Genomic DNA, 14,556 nt, shown 5'->3' with positions numbered 1-14,556 from the left:
TTTCTTCCTGGGCCTCTGCTGAAAATTGTTTTTTTTTTTGCTCCAAGTCAGATTGTCCTGATTAACAAATGTTAAATAAAATTGACAGGCATTTGAATTTCAGACTTCATATTCTTTAGAAAATACATAGTAACATGACTTTTTATTCTACCAATTTTCTAAGTTTATAAGATGAATATTTGAAATTTGTCCTTATTTTTGGGACTGTATTACCCCATTATTGGCTTTGTCCAGTTTTTTTGTGCTAAGGTTGACAACTATGACAAGAACTGAATTTACTGAATATGTCTGAGGGCTGTTTTCCCTCATTACTGGGTTTGTCCAGGTGTTTTGTGCTAAGAGGTTGACAGCTATGGTAAGAACTGAATTCATTAAATGATAGCCATTTAAGTTTCAGTCTTCCTCTCTTTCACAAAGCAGCTGATATGGCGTAGTGGTATGTTGCTCTGACTGTTTTGCATAGGGACCTTGGCAGTAAAATGTATGGTGGTAACACAGCATTTTCTACAACTTTCCAAGATTATACAAGCAATGTTTAATGTGTCCCTGGTGTTTGGCCTTTTTTTACCCCCCCCCCAATAAATTTGGCTTTTTCCAGATTTCTTGTGCTGCGAAGTTGAGATGCAGTTGAGTATTAAGTAGATTTTACAAGGAGCTGAGAGCTGCAGGGGAAGAGAAGTTTAGTGCTGCTTATAGAAAGTCAGCTTGCAATGTTAATAGCACAACAGGTTGTGTACTTGCTTTTGATGCAGAAGGTTGTTGGTTCTACTCCCACACGGGGTGAATGCTGCTGTACTGAAAAAGTTAAGATACCAACTATGAGCCTGTTATCTGTTTGCCATCCATTTCATATTGCAATATTACTAGCTTATCATGTTTTATGTAATATAGGCAATTTATTCCTCAGGGGCATCAGACTCTTTATTTTTCGATGAAACCATGAAATATAAAGGTTTTTGCTAGCAGCAACCTCTTCATTAGTTACAGATTTATTTAATGTGGAATTATTTAGATGACTTTTTTACTTCAGAGATTGTGCATATTTACTGATAATGGTGGACTGTAGAATTGTGCATATTTACTGATAATGGTGGACTGTAGAAGTTTGAGTAGACTTTTATGATGGAATTGTTCTGAATTGGGCAGTTTTGTCATTATTGGTGCATGCATTTTGTTTCATTGTTTACTGGAAAAATGTTCAAAACAACAGGAAGGTGTATCAAAGAGCACATGTATGTTTCATATGCAAGGGGCCTATGATTTGAAAACAGCCCAGAATTAATCTTTATTGGCTACTGGTAAAATGTATTTTCTTTGAATGTGGGTTTCAATGCTGTTTCAATGAATGTGAGTTTCAAGGGCAGATCAATTTTAATGCTAAGTTTGTTTAGCAGATGTCTTAGTGTTTGGGCTGTAAAATGCAAAATAAAACTTTCAAATGAAGTCCAAATCATCATAGAAGTAAATCAGTATGCACATTAGTGTGTATGGTAAATGGAGTGAAATAGCCAAGTAATGGATCATTGGAATGGCTGCAGGAGGTGGCTCCATTCGACCATGATTTTGTGAGGGGGGAAGGGCGGCAAACTTAGACAGCCCCAGCTGAACTATACCTCCCAACTGTCCAGATTTTCAAAGAATGAATAGATTTTTGCTTCTTATTTTTGGTTTGTTCCTCATAAAATTTGTGGCAAATCATTTAGGAATTAAGTCACTAAATAATGACACACTGAGTTTCAGACTTCATAACCAATGCATGCTAAAGTAAGACTTGTTATATCAACTATCTCAGTTTATACAAGAACAATTTTTAGTACTGTTTATATGTTCCCCCAATATATTTGGCCTTGTCTAGATTTATTGCATTAACAGGTTGAGAGGTACATGCAAATAAATTACTTTATAGAATTAGGCATAGCCAAACCTCTCAACTGTCCCTGATTTTGGCTCAAAATGTTGCTCTTCCCCTAATAATCCCTCTGCAAAATAGCAATTTTGGAAGAAAACATGGAGGGTTACAATTAAGAAATAACTGTAATCATAGTTATAGATTACTTTCATTTCAGAAATGCATGTAGATTCTTTTATTTTGTCAGCTGCTCAAGTTAGCAGTACTAATATTAAAGTGTCCCTTCTTTGACAGGTTAGTGACAAATCATTAAAGTCTGAAGTTAGAAAATAATGACAGACATTTGAGTTTCAGATTTCATACCATTCAGAAAATTCATACTAATGCAAGACCTATTCTATTATCTTTCTAAGTTTATAAGAGCAATATTTTTAAAAATTGTCCTTGTTTTTGGGCCTTTGTCCCACTTCTTTGTATGGCTTTGTCCAGATTTCTTGCTCTGAGGTTGAGAGGTATGACAAATGTGTCAGGGTCATCACAGTCAGCCAGAGACATTTCAAATTTTGACATACTTGTTGCACCCCACTCCCCCATGTAGTGACTCTGGATGTGTTGAAGCAAGACAAGGAGTAGTTATGCAGTGTAAATGTGCAGGGTATCCCCCCATCCAAGGTAGACACAAGTACTAGAGTGGCTTTTCATCTGTCCTTGATTTTTGCAAAATGGTCTGGTTTCTGTCATATTTTTTGTACTGTTGATTTATGCTTATTACTCAAAGTGCCTGTTGCTCTGTGTTTAAGTAGCAATACTTTAATGACCATCAGGTAAGCCTGGCTGAGATTGTAAGATGCAAGTAAGCTTTAATAAGCATACTGTTAAAGAATTGCCAACATTGAAAGCCTTTCTGTTGTTGCCATGTAGAGAATACTTAACTAATGTATAAGCCTTGGGTATTGAAATGCATATGACAGTATTTGTAATAAAGGACAGGATTACATTATTTTAAGAAGCTCATTACACTTGGAGACTTCCAGTCATCCCTGCAGGCTTTACCCGTAAACTAAACAGAATACCAATCATGTGGTCCATAACCTGTACAGTAATCCTTTTAAGCAATGTATCTTGAGCTTATTTCTTGTTTGCTTTTCATTTTTTACTTTGATCATGTTTTCCCCATGAAACAAGTAGATGATTGTCAGGCAGCAAGTCTTTTTTGGATACATTTTTAAAAGTGGGGGCATCAGAGATGTCTACTTTCAGCATGTTACTTGGTACTTTAATAAAGCTGAACATAAATTATAATTAGAACTGCAGTGCAAGAAGTGGTTTGAGTTGAGTGCTGCTTGTTTTTCTTATACTTGATTATGACTGGCATTTCATTAATGTATTTAAAAAAGTAATTTATTTTTCATGCCTCACAACCTTTTTGTTTCCATCTAGATATTAAGTAAGCTGTCATGCAGCCAATGCATTGAAATATTTTTATTCTTCTACACTTCATTTTGTCTTGATTGGACTCTCATAATGATGGTTTGGCACCCACGACAGTGTATTTAGTTAGTTTTTTGTGGTTTTGAGCATAGCTCCTCCCCTTTCTAGTTGGCCACACCCCTTCCCATTGACCCCACCCATTCAGCTGTCTCCTGCAGCCCCCCCTTTGATTTGAAGTCACCAGCTGCCACTGGTTAGTAGTAACTATAATTGTGAGACTAAAAGTGTCACATATGCTGCATTGTGTAATCTTTGCAACGCTTTCTACATTGGGAAAACTGAGCATAGAATTAAACAAAGAATTTACGAGCATCATTATGCTATCATTAAGAAAGATGTCAATAATGCTTTGGCAAAGCATTGTTCTGAGCATGATGGACACGAGTTTAGATTTGTAATTTTACAACACAGGGAAGCTGACATTCGTGGTGGAGCTTGGCAGTTACTGTTAGAAATTGATGAACTTATGTGGCAGATAAGAACTAGGGCACATATTTTTCCAGGCATTAATGACAGTTTATCTATTAAATGTGTCCTGAGGTGGCTTTTTTTAAAAAGATGATAAGTATTTATTGTGCCTATTCATGTCTATGTACATTATTAACATTACAGTAGAAGTTGTCTATTGATTCGTAATATGAGTGATCAAGTTTTAAAGTTTTCCTTGCTAGTTCGAGAACATGAACATGTCTTGTTTGATGTTTTTCTTATTTCATTTTATACTTTATTTTTTATTGGGTATCTGCTATTTTCACTTTTATCCAATAAGTTTGGTAGTAACATATTTTTCTAAACAGTCCAAATGTCTTGATGCATTGTCAGTTTGTTTTCCTAATTGCAAGTTTAATCAGATATTCAGTTTCTGTATCGCTTCTGTGAAGCGCTTTTTTTCGGTTGCCAAGGTAAAATGCAGATTATTTCAATTGGTTGATTCATTACCACTAATCACTTATAAATGTATTTGTGATTAATTTCCTCTGTTTGTCCGATGAGGGCGGAGTACTATCTTTGCCGAAAGTGCTAACTTTATTAAATACTTTTGTTTTATTTTAAAGTTGCCGGCTCTTATAGTGTCATTTCGATTTTTAACTGCTATTACATCTTGATACTAAGTATCGTTTTTGCTGTGGTGGTGGTGGTGGTGCCTGGAAGTTTTTGCTATGCTAAATCCCAATCCCTCCACATCACATGCTACAATGACCTCTACCTCATTACCACAATCAACAGAACATGCAGGAGGGACAGGTAAATAACCCAGAGACTGCCCTTGCTATGGAATAGATTTCCCATACATGTCAAACAGAGCACCTCACTGGCCCTCTTCAAGAGAAACCTTGATGACTGGATGGGAAATAAAAAATTCACCCTGGGGATCACTCCAGTGGCTCTACTCGACAGAGGTACTGGGAACTATGGTCTAGTGGCATGATGTCAGGGTAATCCTATGAGCTAGGTTTGTAAAAGCTCCAGAGCCATTAGCCTAGGTCACACCTATGAACCAATGAACATTGCAGGGAACTATGTTACAGCAGAAATTGTTCTAGTGTGCACATTCTATGTTTGCCTGCCCAGTGGTTCCCCTTCCCATTAGTGAGCTCAACCTCATTACCACAATCAACAGGACATGCTGGAGGGACAGGTTCATAACCCAGAGACTGGCCTTGCTATGGAATAGACTTCCCATACATGTCAAACAGAACACCTCACTGGCCCTCTTCGAGAGAAACCTTGATGACTGGATGGGAAATAGAAAATTCACCCTGGGGATCACTCCAGTGGCTCTATTCAACAGAGGTACTGGGAACTAAGGTCTGGTGGCATGATGTCAGGGTAATCCTATGCGCTAGGTTTGTAAACTCTCCAGGGCCATTAGCCTAGGTCACACCTATGAACCTATGAACACTGCAGGGAAGTATGTTACAGCAGAAATTATTCTAGTGTGTACATTCTACATTTGCCTGGCCAGTGGTTCCCCTTCCCATTTTATATATATATATATATATATATATATATATATATATATATATATATATTTGTTCTTCTGTTGTCCAGTCACAGCCTTTGTCCACAGTTGCTACTGTTATGTATTTTCAGTTATTGTGTGAGTGGGATAGAAGTCGTAACATCGCACACAGGGTTACAGACTTCACATCTCTTACTGCACCTCTTTAGCAGGTTGTCCATCACTGTCCCCCATACATCTGCTGAGGTCCTCAGATGGTTTGTGCTGCACTGTTAATATAAGGCTACATGTTGGCCATGGGTGTCAAACTGTTACAGACAGAAATCTGCCCTGGCCAATATATAACAGTCAGACAGAGGCCCAGACATGGGGACAGGCTCTTAATATTGGTCTTCCAAATGTAGACAGTTGTTAGAATGGTTTTGTATTGGCTTGTATTTACTTATTGGTATGACAACATCTGCATCTCAACTGTCTGTCATTGATATTTTCACATCAACCTTTATTGGTTTACAAATAGTCTGCCAAACAAATGCAATATTATGACAAGCAGAACAAATATATGAGGCATACATGTGGACATTCTGTGCACCCTGTCATTCGAGGGGTATGGATAGTGCCCACTGACTTGTTGTCAGTACTGACACAGTAACATGGCAGCCTTTATATCCTGCTGTTAGACTGACCTCTCACTACCTGCGATTCTACTAGGCACTGTGTGGGTTATTCAGAGCTGTGTACTGTCCATATGTGTGGGCCCTTGTCCCTCTATTGTCCATCTTTCCTGCAGTAACAAATATTGACTTCTGGACAGTGTGTATAACTCCTACCACTGGTGTAGCTGCAGTTGTATGTGAACACAGGTGTGTTAGGGGGAGGGCAGCATACACCTCAACTGTACACATCTTCACAGACTGTCCAGATGTTTGGCTCATGTTTTGGGTCCATTTTTCATAACATTATGGTTGTGTGGCAAATAATAGTGGCATCATTTAAGACTGAAGTTAGAAAGTAATGACAGACATTTGAGTTGTAGATTTATTGCCCTTCAAAGAATTTGTGCTACTGCAACACCTGTTATTCTATCAACTTTCTATGCTTGTAAGAACAATATTTAAGACATGTCCCTGCTTGTGGGCCTTTGCCCCACATTTCTTTATGGCTTTGTGGAAATTTCTTGCTGTAAGAGGTTTAGAGCTATGTATGGAACTCCAGCATTGACATCCATGCATTTGTCCTATGACCCCACTGTTTGTAAGTCCCTCACATAGTGCAGTGGATTTTGCTGGTTTAGGGCCTACTACATATTGTGGGGCTTCCAGCATTTGGGAGAGAGTTCCTGTTGTCCCACATAGCTGTCCATTGTCTGCTGCTATCCTGGTAACCCACTCCATTCCCATGCATACATGCAGCAATACCATACATATGCTACCACAGTCTACTATTCCATTCATTTACTGTTAATAAGGATGACTTACCTTCTCCCAGCAGCAGTTGAGAGGATAGTGCTTCAGGGCTGACTCTGTCAGATGCACACAGTACACATCCTATACATGGTAAGGGATATGTAGTGTGATGGGGCTGACATCCATTTTACTGTGTGTATGTGAGTCAGAGTGAGGTGTCAGTTCCTGGGCCCCTAGAGTGTCAGTGTATGTGCTATGCTTTGCCTCTTTGCCAAGGCCAGGGCATACTGGGCATGCCTACATCTGCCTACAAGGACAGGCTCAGGGGGTTCCTCCTCAGAGTCCCCCTGTGCCTGTGGGGACCTTAGCAATGGTGGAGGGCTGTGTGCCCCTTCCCTGTAAAGTTCCTGCCGTAGCTGTTTCCGCAGGATCATATTGTATACCATGGCAGATATTATGAGCATGTGTGCACATGTGGCTGGAGAGTACTGTAGGGCTCTACCAGATGTGTCCAGGCAGTGGAACCATGACATAAACAGCCCAAAGACATGCTCTACAATATTTCTAGGTTTTGCGTGTGCCTCATTATGGTGTTCTTCAGTTGGTGTGTGTGTATTTCTGATGGGTGTCATGATTCACAGTTCCAGTGCATATTCAGCATCCCTCAGTAGATAGCCGTATGGGATGTCTCCCCTGGCAAATGCCTGGTACAGCTGTGAAGCATGCCAGATGTGGGAGTCATGATAACTGCCAAGGCTGCTAGCACACACATTGATGATAATGCCCTGGGCATTCCACATGACCTGGCAATTGATGAAGTGGTACCCCTTGTGATTGACAGACTCTACCCTCCTTACCGGGTGCTGCTTTGATGTGCACATGAGTGCAGTCTATGGCACCCATTACCTCTGTGTAGTGTGCTACATGGTGGAAGAGATGCATATTGCTCGTCCTCTCCTCAAGGGTGCTGGAAAAATAATTGTGCTCACTGGCATGTGTTAGCATGACATCCAGGAACTGGTGGAATACCCTGTATGTGGATGCCTGTGAGATACCCATGATGTCCCCAGTAGGTCTTTTGAAAGTACCTGTACCTAGTATTTTTAAGGCTACACATACCTTTGTTTCCATTGGCATAGGTTCCCTCTGTTTTCTCTGGGTCTGAGGTGTGGCCGGCAGAGCTTGGTGAGTTGCTCTAGTATGTCCCTGTCCACCCTGTAGCGCTCCACTATCTCCAGCTCATTTAGCACCTGAAAGGTTACCCTGGGCCTGAACACTCTTCTCATCCTCATTCTGGGCATATTGTCATCATCATCATCATCACTAACCTCAGCCTGTAGTGCATACAGATGTAACAGAGCACCAGCAGCCCTATCATTTTGTCTGTTAAAATTCCCAAGTGTGTACTCCAGTGGTGTAGAGTATGTGGAAAAAATCAGATTTGATGGGTACTTTATACTGGTGTGCTGTAGATGCAGCCTGTGTGATTGGCTGACTATGATGTATCTCACCTGCCAGCTATATTATCGAGGGTTTTGAATGGGCCGGTATTAGTGGAACAGGGCTTATCAGTCATTTATGCTTGATTGACTTTCCCAGGCTATTCCCCTCTTTATTTTAATTTCTTCAACTGCTAAGCCAAGCAGTGCTCCGTGCAAACCTACAGACCTATTGTAAACATTGCTGAGAAGAAAGAGCCCTTCCCTGTACATGATCATTCTTAGCTTTTCTTCAACCATCTAATCACACCTTAGCAGCCTCAGACACCACCCCTTGATTAGCTGTGCTTAGCTGAGCGCAAACAGGCACCACTGAGCTACAATCTGCTTACATAAACCATGACACCCCCACTTTTCTTGTCAGCTGTCTCTTCTGCCTACACTAACATGGTTCTAGCCATTACACAGTTAGTAGCTACAGACACGGTGGCCCATTTTGCTATTCAATAAACTTGCCATATTTATATATAGCTAATTGCATATAACCTGGATACTGCACTACACCAGAGCCTATGTCCTTAGCAACCACTGTAGCCTGCCATTGTATGACTTTTGATGCTGGCCACTATAATGGAAAAAATCTAAATAGCTTTAATTGTCATAGTATTCATATATTTATTTTTTTTGCAAAATAACTTGTTTGCTTGTTGCTGCACACTGCTTAATAGTGGTATATTCAAACACACACAAAAAACTAAAAAGTTTTAGACAACTGCGAAAACAATGAGTGAATCCAACAGAACACTGCCACACGATAATTCCAAAACCTTTACTTGTTAACGTTTTCGTGTACAAAAAATAAATACACTTCTTCAGACAAGTATTACTGAAACCTCGTGTGAGTTTAAATATACTCACATACCAACAATTGTATTCAATTACCTAGCAAATTCATCAATTAAACAATTTAACAATTTACTCTCATTTTAACCTCCTTAAAAACTGCAACTTAGTATAAAAAGCACATTAAGAAAAAGAAATTCTTAATTAAAAACTGATTACTTAAACCTAATTTTCTTCACTATATTACAAACCATAAAATAATATACAGAAAATAAGAATATTATTATATAAATACATATTAAATTCATAAGCTTCTATATGTTTATATTAAATTTTTATATATAAACTAACACCATATAAAAACTTATAATCATATTCATATAATACAAAAGTCTATTACCTAATAAGAGCTTTTTGTTTTAAAAGGCATTTTATGGAACATGTCCCATTAATCCCTGGATAAACATAGGCATTAGTTTTAAGTTGCCATAACAACTCGCTTTCTTCCAATTTAAGGTGCCAAGGGCCACCTCTAGGGTTTGTATCTATCTTTTGGACCACATTGAACAAAAAACTATGATTATTATTTTCAATAATATGTTTTGCCAATGCGTTCGTTATAACACCCTTCGAAATGGCGTATATATGCTCATAGATGCGTTGTTTCAAATGTCTTTCTGTTTTACCCAAATAAAAAGCAGGGCATAGTGTACAGGTAGCAAGGTACACTACGCCTTGGGTAAAACAGTCACATCTCTGATTAATATAATATTTCACTCCCCTAATGGTAAACGTAGTTCCTGTTCTAATGTACTTACAATAAGGACAGCGACCACACTTATACATGCCTTTATTTAATCTAAACGTTCTAAGGGGGGATTCTAATAGAATTTTCAGTGATGGAGCTTTTCTATATACTATTACTGGTTTATTTCCTAAATTATTATTTGAATACAAGCTCTGTGTCAGAAATTCCCAATTATTATTTAAAATACGACGAGTCTCTACTGCCAAATCATCATATTGGGTAAGAAAACTGATGTTATAATTAACTTTAATTATACTGTCATTACTGTTGATATTAATATTAACTTGACTTTGACCCATATCAATAAAGTTTTCACTTGAAATTAACTTAATAGTGGTATATCTCTTAAAAAAATAATTTTTAATATATTGCATTCCTTTCTTACATCACTGGCCATAGTTTTGGCCATTTGCTTGACAATTAAACATAGTACAACCTTTTATTTGGGCTGTTACAGCCCCTGTTTAATTTTTATTATCTGGCACACGGTTTGTAACCGCGTGCATTTTTTAGCCTTACATGGCACCTAGACGGGTACCTTTATGCTTCCTGAATTACAAAATCACCTAATTTGCATGTTTTTTACCTTCAGATGAGGTGACTTGCATTCTGCGGACACCTCCATGTTTGGTCTTCGCACAGTGCCAGGATGCTTGTGCACACCGCGAGCCTTGTTTTCCAGATTGCTCGGCGGCCATGTTCCAGATTCGAGCCTTACCACTTTACTTACATGGAAATTTGCTCCATGTAAGGCTTATTGAATTACCCCCAAAGATTGTATCAGAAAGTATAGCAATCAGACAGTTAGCCCATGCTCTTATAGGAAGCGAAAAAAAAAAAAAAACACAAAACACAATAATTACTGGATAATATGCATTCCTGCTTTATTGTTTAAAATATAAAGAAAATGTCATAATGCACAAAAGAAGCTAGCAACATTTGTTTAAAAGCAAAGACAAGGCAATTTCATTCTTGAAACTAGTAAATGATCCCTCAGTCTGTTAAACATAGTTCAGAAACCTGGACTGGGATTCCAAGCCAATCCTTTCATCAAATTGCATTCACATTAAGGAAACCTACTTGTTCACTTGTACAAACTCCAAATTATGCAGAAACCAGCTGGGGGGCTTGTGAGCATCCCCGCACATGGCTACAACCTTTAGTAAAAAGAACTTCAGAGTTAGGGCAATCCCTTTTTTAATCAATAAGTCTGATTACAGAGCCACGTCTCCACCCACTCTTTTTAAAATTAAAATCCACATGCTAATGTTGCCTAGTTGTTCGGTCACATACTTAGCAACATTGCAAGGAAAAGATCACTGCAGATTAGAATAGCGCAGTTACTGAAACTGGAAAAGCAATCAGATCTGCATTAACCTTTGCACTATTGTATTGTTCAGCAGTGCAATAAGTAAGCAGGTATCACTTTGCAACCGTGTGATGGTAATTAGTAACAAATAAGGTATGAAAGTAGAGAATATGAACATCAATAAAGGAATGAGAAAGAAGTTGCAGTGCATTCTTGTTCTGCATAAATCATTTTAACAGCAATTATGCAGCTGACACATGTTGAGCTTTAGATTTAATGAGAAAAGCAGGATCATATAGTTTAAGAATGTGAGGATTGCTGGGAGTTCTCTATGCATTATTTGCACACTGCAACAATGGTCATGCTATGAAGACTGGTAAGTGTCAAACCAATGGATATACTACATGCGGAATGTGCAATGGATGGGGCCCTGCAGTAACTGTGATGTATTCAGATCTGCAGCAATACCTGCAACATCAAATACAGTTTCAATTCAGTTGGGTCATAATGCCAAAAGGCAGTATCATAGTAGTCCAAGAAACATAATTAAGGTCACAGCTCGAGCGAATGGATCGACGAATAAAAGACAAATAAGAAAAATATTCCACAACAACATTCAACAATCCAACTAATAGACAAGGAAGCCACAACAAAAAAATGAATGTATTTGCTTTTTATTTGGTAATCGCTTTCATAGTCACTAAGGACCACTTCATTAGACCTTTAATTACAGCCATTAAAACACCTTTCTTATATATGAATTACACTTAAATTCAAAACCTATTGAAACATTCATCTAATTAAATATTTAAATATTTAGATATTTAAAATCAGTCAATTATTCTATTTTTTAATGGGCTTACACTTAGCATAATTGAGTAGCAGCTAAGTGTAAGCCCATTTAAAAAAAAATAGAATAATTTGTAAGTAGTTACAGTCTAGGAATGGTTACTTTTATATATGTTTTAAAGTTTGACTAGTTTCATATACATTTATTTTGTTGATTTTTAGCATGCTATAGATGCACTAGATATGTCCATGTGCTTTATGCATGGTAATTTTGAATGTGGCATACATAACTGATCAGTGGATTGGTGTAAGCTGACTGACTTTAAATATCTAAATATTCAAATATTTAATTAGATGAATGTTTTGATAGGTTGTGAATTTAAGTGTAATTGATATATAAGAAAGGTGTTTTAATTGCTGTAATTAAAGGTCTGATGAAGTGGTGCTTAGTCACTATGAAAGTGCTTACCAAATAAAACGCAAACAGTTCATTTTTTGTCGTGACTTCCTTGTTTATTGGTTGGATCGTTAGATGTTGTTGTGGAGTATCATAGGAGTGTCTTTTGGACTTTTTTTATGCTAGCGATGTCCCTTTAGAGGTTTGTGTCTGAAACTATCACAAGAGTGTCCCCATACAAAAAGAACACTGTCTGCTCACTGTTTATTCTTGGTGCTTAAGAACGTGGAGATTTAATATTGTGAATGCTTTACTTTACAGGGCAAAGAAAGGTAATCTCCTCATCATGCTGCACATATCTCTACTGACTAGATAAGAATATTACTTCTCTTTTAACTAGAAGGGAAGCAGTGGTACATATGTATGTGTGTGTGTGAATAAGTGTTGTGTGGCAAAGGCCATCATTTGTCTGTCTGAGTGTGCCTGTAAAGGTGAGTTATGAAGTGAGTGCAAAGGAGAACAATAAAGAGCATAACAAATCCTAAAGTTGCTGAAGGTAGTTGTTCTGTTGCCTACAAAGAAAGACCGTTTTCATGTTAATAACATGCCAAGAGTTATGCTGCGTGAATGTCAGGAAGTGCAATGGGAACATGACAATACCTAAAGCTGCACATATGCATTTATGTTACGAGATGCTGCTGCCTGGGAAGGGTGAGAGCTGCCAGTGTGTGTGTGTGCATGTGTCTGTCTTTAATTTACAGGAAGAGGAGTTCTATAGTGTTATACATACCATAGACCTCGCTAGAGAAATGGGTTAGCATTATTGTGTGGTGTATGCGCGCACATGCGCATGTGTGTGTGTGTGTTTGTGTGTGTGTGTTTGTGAGGCCAGTATGTTTGTCAACAGACTCCGTACTCATATAACTCTGGTAACACAGGCACAGGTACTACAGATTAAAACACATAATAAAATCACTGCCAGACACAGATCATGGACATGGGGAATCAGAAAGCAAAATGTTATCAGTTGTCACAAACCTAGTTTGTAAGTTTATTACTTGTGACATAGTTTGTAAGTTTATTAGTTGTGACATCACCTGCAGCATTGTTAGTATGCCTAATGGTAATGTAATTAATTTTGGAATCCATAGTATGTCCGCAGTCATGTTTATGGAGACTTAGTCCTCTGTCAATACATGTCTGAAGAGAAGGCGGCTCTAATGCTTTCTCAGCAAATATGACAGTATTTGTATGTTCCATACAGGGATAAAAGTCTGCCATAGCAGGGCAAATCGTGCATTACATGACTTTGCAATAGGATAGTGTGCACTGTCCTATGTAGAACTCTTATTATCAGGGATAAACTCATTTTAACTGTGTGTCAAAGACATGACTCAAACAGGTATTTGATACCATTCTTGTGGAAACTGTAAACTGATTTTCAGTAAAAGTTAGTGAATGGAGTGTCAGGAGATATCTGCTAGTTGTTTTACTAGAATGTGCACTTCCACTGAGAGTATGTTTTGTACACATGGGCTGCATAAAGAACTGCTAGTGTCCTAATCAGGAGTAAACTAGTACTCTGTAGTATAATGAAAATGTCTCTTGTATCCCATATCATACTTCAGTGACAAGACAGAGTGCATCTGGTGAAGAGGTACATTGCAATATCAAGCCACATGGTAAATAAATTAATAATTCTAATAATGAAACAATGACAGTGAGACAAAAGGGGTGAAAATTATATTAAGATTCAACACTTTTGGAGACAAAAAATACATAAGAAGAACTAAAATTATCTGATCGCTAACTTGTGGGCAATATTGAAATCAAGCTCATCTTACTGTGCAAATAGAACAACAATTCAAGAAAGTAAACAAAAATAAGTAAATACATACATAAAATTCAATACTTTTTGACACCAAGTACTTTTAATTTATACTTGTAAATGATTATTAAAAAATAATGGAAAATAAAAATCACAGTACATAAGGTTGGGCACCTTTAGTCAACAAAATCTCATCCTAAAATTTTAAGTTTAAACTTATAACATCTGCCACAAGGATCATTAATAAAGAAATTGTGTGATTTTGGAATAAAGGGAATCTTCAAAAGTGTAGGTTATATCAGATGATGATCACTACAGAAACATATATATCATGTCATCAAAGCCAGCTACATGTCACAGAGGTGAGGCCGGAAGGACCGCACAATCAGAACCAAATATATTAGGGAATAGTAAAATAAACCACCTTGGTTGAA

This window comes from Protopterus annectens, chromosome 7.part0 (genome assembly GCF_019279795.1).
Source record: "Protopterus annectens isolate FY-2018-M chromosome 7.part0, PAN1.0, whole genome shotgun sequence".
NCBI classification, from domain to species: domain Eukaryota; kingdom Metazoa; phylum Chordata; order Ceratodontiformes; family Protopteridae; genus Protopterus; species Protopterus annectens.
Note: the sequence above shows the minus strand (reverse complement) of the source record.